The sequence below is a fragment of the Rhinatrema bivittatum genome, chromosome 2 (assembly GCF_901001135.1).
Source record: "Rhinatrema bivittatum chromosome 2, aRhiBiv1.1, whole genome shotgun sequence".
NCBI lineage: Eukaryota > Metazoa > Chordata > Amphibia > Gymnophiona > Rhinatrematidae > Rhinatrema > Rhinatrema bivittatum.
In genome coordinates, this window is record NC_042616.1 from 320,317,979 (window position 1) to 320,337,173 (window position 19,195).

The following is a 19,195-nucleotide window of genomic DNA, read 5'->3' on the forward strand; positions in this document are numbered from 1 at the left end:
TGTGCTATGTGGTATACAGTCAGGGGTTCCAGATGGATCTGCAGAAAACCAAGAGTATTCAAGCCTGGCCCCAACCTACTGGACCTAAAGCTCTCAGAAGATTCCTCAGATTCACCAACTACTACAGATCCTTCATTCATCACTACTCCACCTTGACTGTGCCTCTTACTGCCATGACGCGAAAAGGAGCTAACCCTTCTCAATGGTCCCCAGAAACCATGGACGCCTTCCAAAAACTCAAGGAGGCGTTCCTCCAAGAGCCTCTCCTACATCGCCTGGATCCCTATAACCTTTCACCGTAGAGGTAGATGCTTCAGACATCGGGGTAGGAGCGGTCCTTAACCAACATGTAGACAACCATACTTTATATCCTGTTTTTTTTTCTCCCAGTGATTTTTTCCAGCCAAATGAAACTATGGGATAGGAAACAATGAACTCTTAGTGATTAAATTGGCATTTGAGGAATGGTGCCCGTGAATTGAAGGCGCTCAACATCAAATCACGGTTTATACCGACCACAAAAAGCTTCAATACTTGAGGCACACACAATGCCTGAATCACCGACAGGCTCGTTGGTCATTGTTTTTTAACCACTTCGATTTCCTCCTGAAATATCGTGCAGCAGATAAGAACACTCGAGCGGATGCCTTATCCCGCTCTTTTTCTACTGAAGATGTTCCGGACACTCCACGACATATTATCGACCCCAACAGGTTCTTATCTCTGCCACCCACATGGTTCCAATTGGGAAAATAGTGGTTCCACAGTCCCTATGGAAGAAGATACTCTGATGGGCCCACGATTCACTACTTGTAGGCCATCCTGGACAATCTCGAACCTTAGCTACTCTACAGAGGTATTACTGGTTGCCCTCCATGAAAAAGGATGTTCAGGCTTACGTAGAGTCATGTCCTACTTGCGCTAGGCAGAAGCCACCACGGGTCACCCTTAAGGACTTCTCCAGCCACTACCTACTCCAACTGAACCATGGACACACATTGCTATGGACTTCATAGTTGACCTACCAGTATCCGACAGCAATAACACTATCTGGGTCACAGTTGACCGTTTTTCGAAAATGGCACATTTTGTGGCACTACTTAGACTACCTTCAGCTCCAGAGTTGGCAAAACTTTTTATACATAACAATTGGCCCAAAAATACAACATGTATTCCAGAAACCTGAAAGTACTAGTACAATATATCAAAATGGTTTTACTGGTCAAATTTTATTATTACAATTAGCCACCAATTCTAGGGTAGTAAATGCAATGAGTTTTGTAGGACCAATACGCAAAGAGTCTGCATATCAATCAGAGCCACCATTGTAAGGTCACATTACTTTATTATATATCTCAACTATTTTTAATATTAGTATTTTATCTTTTTTTCTTAAAATTATGCCATATTGTCACAGGAACTTCAATAGGAAAGGTCTATACAACCTAGTCAAACATGGTAGATAAATATTCCAGACATCAAAACGCAATAGTTTTACTCCATTGTAACAAAGTCCCAGTACTTAGCTTGTAACAAAGTCCTGACGCGATCGCGTTTCGAACCTCACGGTCCTGCTTCTGGGGGAATCTTCAACTCCATGTCTTCTTCCAATTTTTTCTTATGTGGCATCAACTGTGGCTTCTTATGGTCCTTCATCAGCGGTCTGAATTCAGGCTCGCAAGTTCAAAAACATGGCGAACCAACAGGGCTTATGAACCTCCTCTGGAGGTGACGTCAAACTTTGAAGCTTCCAATATGGTCATCTCTTCTCTCATGTATCGGCAGGTGGAGAAACTCTCTGTAAGCACAAGGTCTTCAACCAGGTCCGCTAGATAATTAATTAAAAAATGGCAATAAAGTTCTTCCAAAATACTCGATCTGATCGTCTTTTCTCTAATGTGTTAACATTTCTCAATCTGGTCAACTTATCCCTACTGCGGTAGAATTTAAGCAAAGAAAGATGTTTTATAAGCAATCTGCAATCCAAAACAGCTGCTAATTGTGCCGAACAATATCATGCCGATATTGAAAAAGCACCGCACATACTCCAACCAGAAAATAACTATAACTTGTTAACCCGAGGGAATTAAACCGGAACGGAAGGCAGCAAAAATTATTTGCTAAGATACACAAACATCACCGGACTATATATACAGCCACATATTGATAAGTGTTTGTAATGCATTAGGAGGTAAATTATTAGATTAAAATATACCAATTGATTTTTTCATTGAGACCCTGAGGACAGACTGTCTGCAGTGTAAAGATCCAAAATTGTTCTCATTGGTTGAGACGTGTTTGAATATCTCCTCCTCTAGTCCCCTGGTGAAGTTGTTCTATAACCATCCATTTAAGATCCACAAAGTTATGATGTGCCTGTAAATAATGTTGAGCAAGGGGCGCTGTTAATTTGGAGGTCTTGATACAGCTGTGATGTTCAATAAGTCTAGTGCAAATCTTCCTCTTTGTACGCCCTACATATGCCAAACCGCAGTGGCACTGTATTGCATACACCATATATTCTGAGTCACATGTCATGGATGCCACCAAATCTACTGTGATGTCATGTGTAGGAGATTTCCACTGATGTCCGACTATCGTTTGTGTGCACATGTCGCACCTACCGCAACTTTGATGGCCACCTCCTTTGAGAATGGGAGGTGATGAGTCAAAAGCAGACCTGACTACAAGATCCCTAATATTCTGAGCATGCGAGTACACAAATCTGGGTGCATGTTCAAAAACTTTATGCAATGATAATATGTGCCAATGAGATTTTATAATTTGTACTACTTTATTAGTATGTGCTGAGAATCTCATAACACATGTCAGGTTCTGACAGAAAGGTTTCTGTTTTTACTGAAGTAATAGATCTCTGTTAGCAAACAAGGCACGCTTGAAAGCTTTGTTGATAACCGATTTGGGATATACTTTCTGTGAAAATCTTATTTTCAAATCGGAAGCTTGTTGTCGGTACTCTTCAACACTAGAGCAGATCCTACGTAATTGCAAAAATTGTGAAACTGGAAGGCCATCTTTCAGTTTTCTGGGATGGTAACTAGAATACCGAAGAAAATGATTCTTATCGGTGTCTTTCCTGTAGAGGGTAGAGGGTAGTTGCAATCCTATGACCATCACGTATGACCATCATGTACCAACAAAATGTCCAGAAACAGAATGGAATATTGATGGTATTGTGCCATGAACTGTAAATGAGAATTCTGAACAGTGAGCCATAGTAGAAAATTTTTTAGCTCTTCTTCAGAGGCAGTCCAAATTCAATGGCTCACTGTTCAGAATTCTCATTTACAGTTAACGGCATAATACCATCAATATTCCATTGCGTTTCTGGATATTTTGTTGGTACGTGATGGTCGTAGGATTGCAACTACCCTCTACAGGAAAGACACCGATAAGAAACATTTTCTTCGGTATTCTAGTACTTCGCCGCCTCGGTCCTGTTACCTACAATCTTCAGTTACCTGCATCGTTATGCATCCACAATGCCTTTAACATCTCCCTTCTCAAGCCTCTCATATTATCAGAATTCTCAAAGAAGGTACTTGAACCAAAGCCTCTTACTGCGGAAGAGGACATCACATATCAGGTCAAAGATATTCTAGATGTGAGAAAGAGTGGAAGGCCCTGGGAATATCTTATATCCTGGGAAGGATTTGGAGCAGAGGAAAATAGTTGGGAGCCTGCAAGCAACATCCTCAACAAGGATTTGATTCGCCAATTCCACGTTTCCCATCCTAGGAAACCGAACCCCCCCTGGGCGGGGCCCTAAGAAGGGGGGTAATGTTGCACCCGTCGGTCGCAGACGTCTGCAACCTCTAATGCTTATCTCTTTTTTTGCTACACCATGTAATCTGGGATGAGTGGCGGCTTCTGCCAGTCACCGCTGACCTCCCTGGCTTTCCCAGGATGGCATGGGCACTGCCAACCCCCATCTTGCTTCTGGAGTCACATGCACACGCGCACATGGGCTAGCTATGTACACATCATGGCGAGAACCTCAGGGGCTTCCCCTTCCAGATGACGTAGTCTCCTACTTGTATTTAAGCAGTCCAGCCCGATACACTGACGAGTGTGAATCCACGTACTTGGATCTTCGGTTCCTGTTCTTAGCTTGCAGTGGGAAACACTCTGAGTACCCGCTCCTCGGGGGCTGTTCCGTGTTCCCGGGCCATCCGTTCCTTGGAGGGCCTTCCTGCCTTTGAACTCTTGTTTTTTCTACTTCCCAGGACTTCCTTGGAACCACGTCTCATGAGTACTACCAGAACGTCTTCTCTATCAAGCCTTGCTGGGATTCCTGTGGTGTACTTCGTTCCTCAGGCCACTACAGCGTACCTATCAATGGATTCTCTTTTCCATTCTCTGCGCTGCAGATTGCTGCCTCAACGTCATCTGAACCTTCTGAGCTTCCATACCTCTGACTACCTCCGTATCTCCACCTGTACTGTCATCCTCGGCATACCCCGCTTGCGGGCCACTACCGGATTTGTACACCTGAGGTATTCCTTCCATGCTGATAAGACTGTCCGGCATACCCCGCGCTGCGGGCCACTACCTGATCTGCACCTCAGAGGTATTTGCTCCACTACTGAGATGCTTGTCTGGCATACCCGCTCCATAGGCCTTCACTAAACTTCTACTTCTGAAGTATCACCCTGAGCATATCCTTGCTCAAGAACTGTTTCTCTACTGCAATTCCCGCTCCTTGGGTTCTGCTCAAGAACTACTCTACTGTGCACCCCGCTCCTCAGGTTCCACCTTTTCTCTCCTATAATAGTCTCCTTACAGTTGTGTCCCAAGCCTCTGAGACCGCGCCAACCGACTGTGAGGCCCACAGGGCTCCTCCCTGTGGGCAGAGTCATCGCTCACCTTGGCTCAGGGTTCACTTCCATACCAAAACATAGCAGCAGGTACTTGTAGCTTGGATTGGCCACTGTTTTGAAAACAGGACCCTTGTTGGACACTTTGTCTGACCCAGTATGGCATTTTCTTATGCTCTTATGGAAATGTGTGTCTTCCTGTCTGTGCTCTTCTAACACTTTTAAAATACTTTTGAGCCGGCTCTGGAAGACTGAGGTGTAAAACCTTTCTGCTCTGTGTCACTGCCCGCTATCACTCTGCCAGAATTCTCACTGTAACCATTTTGAAAGAATCCTTCCACTGTCACTGACATCAGCCTAAATAGTTCTCCAGGATCCTTTAGGGAAAGTGTTAATATATATTTAGCCCAGAAACACCCCCCCCCCCCCTTCTTTATATTAGGTTATCAGGACAAACTTTTAGAAAATTTTGAGCCTGATTAGGGACCTAAATAGGATCTGAATTACTCAATCATTGGGGAGCTCAAGGGTGTAATTACGCCAGCCTCTTTGCAGCATCCCCTCAGCACGTGCCCACAAAATGGTGGAGGCTCTTTTAGTTGCATACACACTGACTAGAAAGTTACAGCAGCACTGCTCTAAGATGAAGCCTGCTGTTTAGAAAACCAGGACTGGATCAAAAAGAATGAAGTCTTGTTTTCTCGAAAAAAATGATTTAAAGTGGTTCCCAGTATTTCTCCAAATCACAGATCCCAACTAAAGAGAACAAATGCAAAGGCTCGTGCCCCCATGCGCGAGAGCCCCGCCCCTAATGGCGACTTCGCGGGGTCAGGGCATGTCCACCTCCTCCTAGCGGGGAGGAGCATCCCTTGATGGCCGAGCGCGCTCTCCATCGGAGTGCACGTGCCAGGCTCTACGTCGGGCGACGTCGGCAACATCATAAGCCTGCGACGGGCACTGAAAGCGCATCGCTGCGCCGATAAAAGAGGGCACCGTCGCCGCCATCAGCCCCTTTTACTTGGCGATGACAGCACAAAACAGATCAGCAGACTGCAAGTATAATCAGCAATCAATGCGCGGGGAGGGGCACAATACACCAGTTATAAAAAAAAAAAAAAATACGGTGGGGCAAGGACCATAAAGCAAAGCCCAGATAATTGAAAAAAAAAAAAAAAAAGAGAAAATGCTCGCAGCCTGCACATTACAGGCAAAGCAGCACACAGCTGCCCATCGGCAGACAGACAAGTGGATTACACATGCAAACCCCCTAATGCCCCCTCCCTCCCCTCCCCACACACACACACACACCCCCCACTCTCTTTGGGGGTGACATTCGTATTCCACTGCTGCCATTGTCTCTCTCTTTTTCCCTATCAGTTAATATACAGGATAACCAAAAAGACACTTGGGCAGAATGGCAGATGCCTGGGAAAAAAGCAGACCAGCTACAGTTTAGGCTAACAGGGCACCTGCCACCAGACCATAGTCATGGCCACCCTCGAACAGGTGAAAGTGCCAGAGAATGGACTGTGATTGCTGTGCATCCACCGCTCACAGCGGTGCGGAAGCAGCATACACCAATCCCCAGCCCCAAACAGACACGCCCCAGCCCAGTACTGGGCATGAACCTCAGAAGCCCCAGGCACAGGGGCAAGCACAAGTGCAGATAGGGGCAGAACAGCTGGCGACACAGAACGGGACAGCGACACAAGGACAAAGCCATACACAAGGTACATCAGGAGTTGTCCACTAGGGATGAGCAGACAAAACGTTTATGTTCATAAGTCCATAAGTCCATAAGTCGAAAAGGGGGGTCAATTTCGGTCAATATGGACATATGGAGAATTCCATAAGTTGAGTCTATGTCCATACGTGCACCGGTTCCCTAAATAAAAATTTAAACCCCTCACCCTCCTTAATCCCCCCCAAGACTTACCAAAATTCCCTGGTGGTCCAGCGGGGAGTCAGGAAGCCATTACTCTATTCCTTTGTGAGGAGCACGTGACGTCCGCGTCACGTCGGAGTGACGCGGCCGTCACGTGGTCCACCGCGGTTCCGCTCCCGGACCCCTCGTTGGACACAAACGTAACTTTTGGCCAGCTTGGGGAGGAACCACGGTGGACCACGTGACGACCGCGTCACGTCGGAGTGACGCAGCTGTCACGTGGTCCACCGCGGTTCCGCTCCCTGACCCCTCGTTGGACACAAACGTAACTTTTGGCCAGCTTGGGGAGGAACCACGGTGGACCACGTGACGACCGCGTCACGTCGGAGTGACGCAGCTGTCACGTGGTCCACCGCGGTTCCGCTCCCTGACCCCTCGTTGGACACAAACGGAACTTTTGGCCAGCTTGGGGGGGCCTCCTGACCTCCCCAAGCTGGCCAAAAGTTCCGTTTGTGTCCAACGAGGGGTCCGGGAGCGGAACCGCGGTGGACCACGTGACGGCCGCGTCACTCCGACGTGACGCGGACGTCACGTGCTCCTCGCAAAGGAATAGAGGAATGGCTTCCTGACTCCCCGCTGGACCACCAGGGAGTTTTGGTAAGTCTTGGGGGGGATTAAGGAGGGTGAGGGGTTTAAATTTTTATTTAGGATCAACGATCGCGATTTCCAACGTATTCAACATAGCTATGTTGAATAAGTTGGAAATCCGATCGTTTTCGCCTCATCACTTTTTTAAGTTAAAAAAAAAAAATAAGTAGCGTTTTACATATAAGTTCAAAACGAATGCACACCCCTATTGTCCACAGCCATGGCAGTAGCGAAAATGTGGCACCCGATCAAGGCATGAACTCAACCCCGGGTCTGCAGTCGAATGCGTCAGCGGATGGTCAAGTGCAGAACAACCCGCAGTCTGGTGCACCCTCCGTGCAACTCTTTAATTATGCCTGGCCAGGTGCGAACCTATTTTCCCTATGGTACCCTAGCGGACCTTTCCCAGGGCTCGCAGGCATGCAGGGGAACACAACAACACCAGGAAATCACCCCCCTCCCAAACCATGGGGATGGTGGGGGTAGCCAGGACAACCAGGCGCCGCACCTGCAGCCGAAGGACCATCTATCATGTCAATGGGAAGCAGCATGACACAAGCAGGCAAGTTGACGCCGGTAATACAGGCGACAGCAGCAGCCATTGGCAGAACACTGGGCCAAACAAAATTAGAGGAGAAAACCTCAGAAGGAAGGGAGACGATCAAGCAACCGACTCAACGCCGGAGCCTGCGAGAAGCAGAGCGGCAGAGTCAGCAGGTGACACAAGAGGTGAGTCTGAGGGTTTTCAGGCAATTCACCGCAATAGAAAAGGCACAAGAAACAAAAAGTCCCAAAAAATTAAAAAATCTAGAGCCGAGAACAAATCGGATTCTAGCGCAATCAGTCTACGACATTGTCCAAAAGGGAATCTTCATCAGAGGATGAACGGGAAAGGCTGGATGCAAGGGACGAAGATGCATCCCGCCCCCCCCCCCCCCCCCCCCAGCTTTGATGGCTTTATCACAACTATGGGAGTGTGTCCCCAAAGACCTGAGGAAAAAGATTTAAAAAAGGACCTACATCGATATTTTCAGAATTCTTGAAGGTAGAAGGAATCCAGGTGTCAGAAAAGGAGGCAGAAAACGCGAACACATTCTAGGAACAGACAAACCAATCACAAGAAACATTATAAATTGAACAAGAACATTTTTGTGCATGACAAGTGTTATGGGACACGAAGACCCATCCCAATATGACCCTATGCTCAGCTATGTGGATACCATCTTAGAGGCATACAGAGAATACGAAGGATGGGCATGATGTAATTATGATAAACACTTCAGAGACAAAATGGAGAGAACCGATTCATGTCCTGGGGAACACATGAAAAGCAAAGTGCCAGAAACAGCAAACTGCATTCGGACATCTGACAGATCAAGCCAGCTGAACACATACCCAGGACAAATAGCCAATAGCAGCAACAGCGGATCTTGCTGGAGGTAGAATAAGTCAATTTGTTCGTTCCAGCACTGCAAATTTAAGCACATATGCTCAATTTGTTCAGCACCACATCCAGCCATCAAGTGCAATAAGAAGGCAAATGCGGGGAGTAATCCCAGGATGAAGTGACTACTGCATATTCACCAAAGCGTCATTCCCAGGTAACATATAAGCCATGTACAACTGGCTAAATATTTTCCCATATAAGAAACAAGCAGCAAAGCTCACGGAGGGATTCCATGTCAAATTCATAATACCATTTCAAGGATCCATTGGAGAAACATGTGCAAATAATGCAACCTCAGCGACGAAACATGAAGCACTCATTCAAATAAAATCAACGAGGAATTGTCAAGAGGCAGACTAGCCGGACTTTTACAGTCCCCGCCCTTCAGTCGAATGATAAAAGCTCCATTGGCCATCATTCCCAAAAAAGAGTCCAGTAAATACAGGCTGATTCAGAATTTGTCATATCCATTAGATGCCTCGCTCATTGATCATTTGCCAGATGAGGAATGTGCAGTGCAATACGCATCCTTCGACAGTGCAATAGAAAAGCGCTCATGGCAAAGGCAGACATAGAATTGGCATTCCACCTCCTTCCAGTATATCCTACCAGTTTCCCCTGGTTGGGATTTTGCTTCAAAGGAGAGTATTACTTCATCAAATGCATGCCGATGGGATGTGTGGTATCATGCGCAATCTTCAAAACATTCAGTTCATTCCTTCACCCAATGAATGGGTGACAATGCAGCAAGCCGAGCTGGACAGCATGGTGTACCACCTCAATGATTTCTTCTTCATCGATCCCAAAAACTCCACTGCATGCTCTTGACTATTGTCTGCATTCTACACAATAGCATCGGAGTTCAGAGTCCCCATAGCACACGACAAAACAGAGGGGCCCAGGACCTCAATCAAATTCTTGGGCATCAAACTCGACTCCAACAAGATGGAATCCAGATTACCACAGGACAAACTTAGCGACATACAGAGCAGGTTGAAACAGGCGATGGCACCAAAGAAAATAAAGTTGATCGAGATTCAGTCGCTAATAGGCATCATGAACTTTGCGTGTCGAGTGATACCAATGGGTAGAGCCTTCTTGAGGTTAATGGCAAGCACAATTGGCATCTCCCACCCAAAGCATCACATCAAGATTACACAGGCGCTGAAGGAGAACTTGGAAATATGGTTATCCTTCCTCAGTAATTTCAATAGAACATCTGTGTGGCAGGATTCCCCAACCACAAATCGGGACTCAGGTATCTACTCAGACGTATCCAGAGGCTGGGGTTTTGGGGTATATTGGCAGGGCTCCTGGGCCACTGAACAGTGGCCTCAGGAATGGGTACAAGCTGGCTTAATGAGCAATATCACTTTCCTCAAGCTCTTTCCCATTCTTTTTGCACTGGTCATCTGGGGTGATAAGTTGCATAATAAACACATAATCATTTGGTACAACAACATGTCAGTAGTACAAGTACTTAACAAACAATCGGCCAAATGTCAAAGGGTGGCAGAGTTACTAAGGGAAGTGATATTAGCCAGTCTGACATTAAATATGACCATATGGGCATGCCATGTCCCGAGTGAACACAATAACATTGCAGAAACCTTGTCAAGAAGTAAATGGGATTTGTTTCGAAAACAGGTCCTTGGAGCCGACAAGGAGGGCACAGCAGTACCCAAGAGATTGTGGAGCATTGGGACGATGCCACGAGGGAGCTGCTGAGGCAATCAGTTGTCCCTTGCACATGGAAGTCCTACAACAGAGCTTTCAACAGTGTAGCTGAATTTCTAAAGGAGAGAGGTTGGAATTCAGGACCCATTCCCCAAGATCTAATTATCAAGTTTATTGTTGGTGCTAAAGAGAACAGTAAATCAAGGGGTATGGTGACGAACCAACTGGCAGGCTTCACCTTTTTCTCAAAAGCATTAGGATGGGGTGACCTAACCAGGAATTTCCACATTAAGAAAATCCTGGCGGGGTGGGCCAGAAAAATAGGACATATCATGGATGCACGTAAGCCAATCGCACACAAGCTACTCACACAGTTGTGGTTGGAATTAGCGACCATATGTAAATTCCAATTTGCAGTCAAATTATTTAGGTCTGCATTTTCACAGGCTTTTTTCGGTGCTCCTCGAATCAGCGAAATGGTGGCCGGGTCTAAACAAAAAGCGGGGTGCAGGGACCTACTATTACAGAACATTACAGTATTGGACCAGGTAGTCCAAATCACTATACAGAGGTCCAAAACCAACCAAAACTCCAGAGGTGCCAAATTATATTTGAAGCGCACCAATACCCTGATGACATGCCCTGTACAAAACCTGAAGACATACTTGTCGGTACTCCTGCCAGGCGGTACATTTTTGCTAATCCACGACGACCGTACCCCACTCACCAAATATCAATTTTCTGCCATTCTCAACTTGGCAATCAAAGAAATATGGCTAAATCCCAAAGAATTTGGTACCTACTCATAGGTGCGGTGACCAGTGCAGCGCAAGCAGGTTTAAACATTGACACCATACAAAAAATCGGAAGATGGAAGTCGGACGCCAAGCACTATATTCCGCCAAGCACTGAGTAAAACATAACCTCATTTGTCAACCTCTTTTTTAGAAGCACCTCAAAGGCAAAGGTTTGTCTGGATTATCGGACACTCCTTTGTTCACTGGGTGGCCAGGAGGGCATGGTCTCGATCTTTTTACCGTAGCTTATAAAATCACTTAACAAATCTCTATCATAAGTGTTAACAACCTCGATAGCAACACTACCAAACTTGACTGCTATATGTTTTTAGTGTTTTGAAATGTAATTTAATGATGTATATTGTTTTGTTTATATTGTTCACTTTTAATAATGTATGTTTTTATTTATAAACCACTTAGCCAGTCAGGTCTCTGCCCAATTTGCATATATAAAATCTTTTAAATAAATAAAAAAATAAATAAAAATAAATAAATAAGGGACCCACCTGGGCTTAGCTACAAAACAAACTACATTATATGAATGGGTCATAAAGGGATGACCTGGGACCAGCTTCTCCCGATTATGCAGCACAAGAAGGATACCCTGGCCAACCCTTACGCTGTCGTGATTCACCTCGGCGGAACTATCTGGGAGCAATGGCATGCATGCAACTAATAAGAAGAATAAAGCACGACTGGAGCGAACTGGTTTCCATGCTCCCCAACGTGTGCATTGCAGATATCATACATAGGCTATAATGGCGAGAAAATAAGTTATGGAAATGGAGTCACAAAAAAAGTGAATAGGCAAGTTGGGCAGTGGGCCACCAAGTTGGGAGGGTGACAATTACGATACGACTGGGCTGAGTTCTCGTATGAAGGATTATACATCCTGATAGAATTCACTTATCTGACATTGGTAATGACCTATTCAATAACTCCATTCAAGAGGCCATTGAATCCATATTGGGCTAAGAAGTCCGCAGCTGTTGGGGGGCATGAGGCAAGTCCTACTCCCTCATGCTGGTGGTGGGTGCATGAGATATGGGCCCCCTTACTAGCAAGAGCAAGGCGGGGGGTCGGAGGAGAGGGATGCCTTGCTAGGAGACACAGTACCGGGCCCTACGTTGGGCGACGTCAAGCGACCTCAGCGATGTCATCGGCCTGCGACGCGTGTGGGAAGCGCTTCACAGCGCCAATAAAAGAGGGCACCATCAGCCGCTTTTATCTGGCAGCGACGGCACAAAACCCAACCCACAGTAACCAGATAAGTCATGTATTAACAATAGCAATAACAGCCATTCGTTGTCATTAACATATATATTTGTAGTCAGGAATCTTATGTTAGTTAGTAATAAGTTTACTTCAACAGTTATGCTTGTTCCTCTGTTCTATCAACCTGTTACAGCATGCAAGGGGTATTGCATGTCACAGATTTAGGCGGGTGCACGAGCCGGGGCCATATTAAGTAGGCCAGAGGTATGGGCCCCCTTGCTAGCAAGAGCAAGGCGGGGGGCCGGAAGAGGGGGATGCCTTGCTAGAAGACACAGCGGGCGGCCCCTGGTACCATTGGTTATATATATAATTAGTGGCACGTGCATATCACATACAAATTGTTTAAAGTACAATAAAGCTGTGGTCTCTTCCACAATAAAGGTCTATTGCTTTGTATTTTGTAGTCTTACAAGAGTTTGGTGACAATATGTAAAAATTGGGGACAAGGGGGGAGAGGGGGTGGGCTGGGTCATGCATCAGCAATCTCGCTGTTAGTACTTCATATGACCCCCACAATAAAATGTATGCCTCTCCTTTCAGATTTTTCTCAAATAAAATTGTTTTAAGGGTCCTCTTAGATAATCACTAGTGCTCACTGGAGCTTCAGTACAGGATTGGCTTGAGCCATTACTCCAAAATCTTTTAAGGGGAGACTGCAGATACTGAGCTCCCTCTCTTTTGACTACCACTATCATTTCAGTCAAATCGGGGCTGTTTAGGAAGTTTGAATCCCCATCTAAAACAGGGTAATTAGGGTCATTTTGGGGCTTCAAGAGGAGGTCCTCCTGACCTTTTCCCAATATTCACTTTTGCCCAATTTTAAATTTTAATGAGGATTTGGGGCATTTTTGGACCAGGTTGGGCAATTTGCACTCAGAGCTTTGGAACTGAAGTGGGAGCCTCAGTAGGACTCCTCCACCTGGAACTGAGTGCTAATTTTCATTTTTGCTGCATATTTCCCTTTATAGTTTAACTTTAAAAATTGCCCCGATTCAGCTGCATCACCTGGAAGTGAACTGTGAGGTCACTTTCGGTGCTGCCCAACTGTTGCCAGCACCAGGGACTTTCTTATCTGTCCCTGACACTAAATCTTGGCTCTTTGAGGGCAGCAGCAGTGACCTCAGTGCAACCACTGCTTAAATAAGCCTCATTGGGACAGTTCCAGGCCATCCCACAATCACAGGTCTCAGCTCCTCGTTTCCCCCGACAGCTGTGAGGCAGAAAATCCCTGCGACCAATCATCAGCTGGCTGCCCTTCTCTGCACTGCAATGATCAGGACTCAGCAGCATCTTATTCCTGCCTCTTTTCTTGGGCCACAGCCCAAAGCAGCACAACAACCTGTCTGCCATAGGCCATAATGGTTCCCATACATGGGATTCATCTGCATGGGTTCTGATAGCCCTTGAACCAACAACACTTAGGGAAAACAGATAAAATATTGTATATTATTGTATATCTATCTATCTATCTATATAAAATTTAGCCACCTCTCCTTTATTTTTAACCACTGGCTGCACCAGCATTTTTAATTGCATAAAAGACGGACTCCAAGGAGGACCTCCCCAGCCCCCTCAGTGACTTGACCTGCATCGTGCCTTGAGAAGGCACCATCTCCTTTCTCATCTCAGTCAGCAGATTGCCTTGAGTCATCCTTGCAAGGTGATGTTGCTCATGGGGGTAGTCATGTGCATACCTGGAATCTTTTGATTTACAGTCACCTGAAATTTTCATCAATTAGTGTGTGTGGGGGAGGCAGAGTCTGAGGGGGCTGGTTGGGTGGTATGTGCACAAGATTTCTCCTCATTCATACACTCGATCTCTAACACACTTGCTGGTTCACTCTCACCCTCTCTCTCACACACATACATGCTCATTTTCACACACAGGTTCACTCACATTCTTCTTATTCTCCCACACATATATGCCCCTTCACATACACACTCTCCAGCCTCCCCTCCCCCAAACTCAGAGTGCAAGAGCCTAGTGTTTAGAACAGTGGGTTGTGAACCCGGGTTAAAAAAAACCCGCTGTTGCTCCTTCTGACTTTGGGCAAGTCACTTCACTCTCCATTGCCTCAGGTACTAATTTACCCCTAGATTCATCAAAATGCATTATTAATGCATTGATAACACCTGTGCTAAGAAAAAGGGATGTGTTTAAGGGAATTTTAGACTTACTACTTTGCATCAGTATTATCACACCCTGCAAAATTTCTATTTTTGCATGAGAGAGAGAGAGACTATCTACAAGGCCCTCTTAGTAGTGAAGTATTTATATCTGTATATGAGGGCCATCTAATAGGTCGAGGTAAGGTGCTGGTGTGGTAGCTTAGGGTTTAGGGGCCAGTTTCTTATGTAGAGTGAGACGTACGAATAGCACATTGCACCTTGGTGAAGATTTGACATCCATTTGCAATGAGGAAAATCTCACAAAGATGACATTTTTTCTATGTTCTCTCACCCATCAAGCTAGGGTGAGAAAACATAGTACTCTTTCTCTCATGCAATTGAAAAAATGTATTGCAAATTACATTATGGCCATTTCAGGCATATTGCACAGCCTAACACCAGGAAAAAAGGTATAGTTATTTCTGGCATTAAAACCATGTGTTATGCTATCACACAGTGCAATATTGCCCCTCATTTTACTAAATCCCACCCAAAATCCTCCCTGATCCACCCCTCCCAAACATTTGCATTCGCGCCTTGTGTTAATGTTATCGCGTGCGATATGGGGTTAACACATATGTTAATGCGTTATCACGTGCGTTAATGCCATAAAGCATTTTGATGAATGACCTTATTAGATTGTGAGCCCTCTGGGGACAGGGAAATACTTACAGAATTTGAATGTAATCTGCTTTGAAGTGCTGAAAAGTGGAATATAAATCAAATAATAAATAATAATAATAATAAACAACATGTCCCCTTACATGCATTCTTTCCCCCCAACACAAACATGTCCACTCACATACACTCGCCAACATATACACTCACATATACACATACACACACACACACATACATGTATGTATGCAGGTTACCCACATGCTTATTAGCTTACTAGACCATAAAAGTCAGGGTCCTTGGATGCTGTTTGAATCCAATGTCCCTTATCCGTTGCCACGAAAGTAGAGAGCAATAAAAAATACAAAAATAAAATAAAATACAATTCCATGCTGGGTCAGACCTAGGGTCCATCAAGCCAAGCATCCTGTTTCCAACAGAGGCCAAACCAGGCCACAAGAACCTGGCAATTACCCAAACACCAAGAAGATCCCATGCCACTGATGGAATTAATAGCAGTGGCTATTCTCTAAGTAAACTTGATTAATAACAGTTAATGGACTTCTCCAAGAACTTATCCAAACCGTTTTTGAACCCAGCTACGCTAACTGTACTAACCACATCCTCTGGCAACAAATTCCAGAGCTTAATTGTGTGTTGAGTGAAAATGAATTTTCTCCGATTAGTCTTAAATGTGCTACTTGCTAACTTCATGGAATGCCCCCTGGTCCTTCTATTATCTGAAAGTGTAAATAACCGATTCACATCTACTCATTCGAGACCTCTCATGATCTTAAAGACCTCTATCATATCCCCCCCTCAGCCATCTCTTCTCCAAGCTGAACAGCCCTAACCTTGTCAGCCTTTCCTCATAGGGGAGCTGTTCCATCCCCTTTATCATTTTGGTTGCCTTTCTCTGTACCTTCTCCATCGCAACTGTATCTTTTTTGAGATGTGGCAACCAGAATTGTACACAGTATTCAAGGTGTGATCTCACCATGGAGTGATACAGAGACATTATGACATTTTCCGTTTTATTAACCATTCCCTTCCTAATAATTCCTAACATTCTGTTTGACTGCTGCAGCACACTGAACCAATGATTTTAAAGTATTATCCACTATGATGCCTAGATCTTTTTCATGGGTGGTAGTTCCTAATATGGAACCTAGCATCATGTAACTACAGCAAGGCTTATTTATAAGTGAGATAGAGAGAACATGTGCGTTATTGAGAGTTTGTGTGTAAGTGAATTAGAGAGAGCATGTGTATGATTGAGCGAGACTGGTCAGAGATGTGATGTGTGTATGTACGAGAGAGACTCAGGGAAATGACTGGTATGCATGTGTGTGTGTGTGTATGTGTGTGTATGTGTGCATGTGAGACTAATCAGGGAGATGATTGGTATTTAAAGAGACAGAAACTGGTCCTGCGGGTGTGACTAATGTTTTGAAACATTTATTCATAAAGGGGTAGATTTTCAAACCGCGCGATTTGGCGTACTTTTGCTGGTGCATCAGGTGCCAGCAAAAGTACGCGGGATTTTAGCAGATACGCGCGTAGCCGCGCGTATCCGCTAAAATCCTGGATCGGCGCGCACAAGGCTATCCCTCCGAGGCCGCTCCAAAATCGGAGCGGCCTCGGAGGGAACTTTCTTTTGCCCTTCCCTCACCTTCCCCTCCCTTCCCCTACCTAACCCACCCACCCGGCACTGTCTAAACCCCCCCCCCCTTACCTTTGTCGGGGGATTTATGCCTCCTGGAAGGAGACGTAAATCCCCACGCGCCAGCGGGCCGCTAGTGCGCCGGGACGCGACCTGGGGGCAGGTCCGGAGGGCGCGGCCACGCCCCCGGACCGCCCTGGGCCGTAGCCATGCCCCCGGGCCCGCCCCCGGAACGCTCCCGACACGCCCCGAAAACGTCGCGCGGTTCGGGCCCGCCCCCGACACGCCCCCTCAGAAAACCCCGGGACTTACGCGAGTCCCGGGGCTCTGCGCGCGCCGATAGGCCTATGTAAAATAGGCTCACTGGCGCGCAGGGCCCTGCTCGCCTAAATCCGCCCGGATTTGGGCGGATTTAGGCGAGCAGGGCTCTTAAAATCCGCCCCATAGATTTACAATTATTTCTGTGTGGGAATCTATAACATCTTGGCTTTTTCTGTTTTCCTAATTGGAGGTCTGGTGTTTAGGGCCTGGTTTAATATTTAAAGTGTTATCTTTTTATAGGTAGGTTTGTTCCATTTGAGTGCATGCTATTATGCAGGTGTAACTTTGTGCAGATTAGTTTGTGTGCATTATTGCAGATCCTGGTACAATGTTCGGTGCTATTTTTCTGTTTCCATTTCTCCAGTTTTGTACTGCATGCAGAGTGGCTTTTTTTGGTTTCCATTCCAGTTTCTGTCTCCATATTTGTAACTTGTGGTCTTTCTGTACTTGGTGAAGGTCGATCTTGTGATTATGACCGAGGTGAGAGATTAACTGGCATATAGGCTAGTAAAATACCTAATTTTATTTGTTGTGTTTTCTCAATTGGACAAGTAGGGCTAAATGCGCCTAGTAATAGAGGAAGTTTGTGTTGCTGTTATTGAGATAACATCAGAATATCTTTTTTGTATGGCGAGTTGTACGAGGAATGTTCTAGTTTCTGCTTTATACCTATTATTGAGGGTCAGGGTTGTGGGTAGGGTTAGCCTTGTGACTGTCACGTGTTCAGTGTGTCACACATGTGGGAACTATCAGGTGTGTCCCCACAGAAAAAAGGTTGAGAACCATTGCACTACAGCAAACCTAAGTTTGTTCCTTTTATATTTGCTAGCATTGGATTGAGGTAGAAATTTAATAGGCTGGACTCCTGCCAGTCCTGTCCTTAAATCTATGCCTCTGAAGCTAGACTGTCACCAAAAGGAGTTTACTCCTCCTCAGAGATCCTCAGCTACTGCATCTCCTTTACCGCAGGCCTCCACCTCTAACTGTCTCTATTACAGATGCTTTTATGGGACTTTTCTTTACTGCCAATGCCAATGTCATTTTGGGAAATATATCTCCAGCTCACTACCTTTATTTTATCTGACTCCATGGTAATCCATGCAATATATTCTGGGTATTCAAGGGGACTTACAAGTACAAGCCTCCTGCTAAATATTCTTGAATATAACTTGAGCTGGGTAAAGTTAGGGCTGTGAATTTTCTGACCAGTACTGAGTGTAACTTTACCTGGACAATAGTGAATATGTATGTTCACTGGGTAGAGTTAAGCCTCACCCCTGTACTGCCTCCATTGACACCCCTTTTTAGTGGGTTAAATTTTGTTCAAACAATATTTGTGCATACGATTTATACATTTGGCAGGGAAAAATATTCAAACATATTCATAAATTGAAAAGTTACATGCACAAAGGCTCTGAATATTGACCTCTATATTACTAAAATACAGTTTCACAGTGATGAAGAATCTTAGAAAAGTCATATAAATCTTCTTTATGTGCCTTTTTAGACTGAGCCCTATTCTGATGGGTAATACATTTTTTGCTTCCTTACAATGTCATGAGCTTCATTATCCATTTTTTTCCCCTATGTAGTCATTCTCCAAGCATCATTGAGTAGAACAACAAAGATCACAATTATGATGACAGACTGAACCATGGAAAATAAGTAACAATTGCTTGCTTACACATCAGTCATCGTAATTCCAAATTTAAATATGCTCTAAAGTTCATTTGTAGTTCAACTCTATATGAAAAAGAAAGAGAGGGAAAAATAGACTTTTGATGCAAAAATACATTTGCATATATAGCCCCATCTCCGGGTGGCAGCTAAGTACCGATGAGGCCATAAAAGTATTTA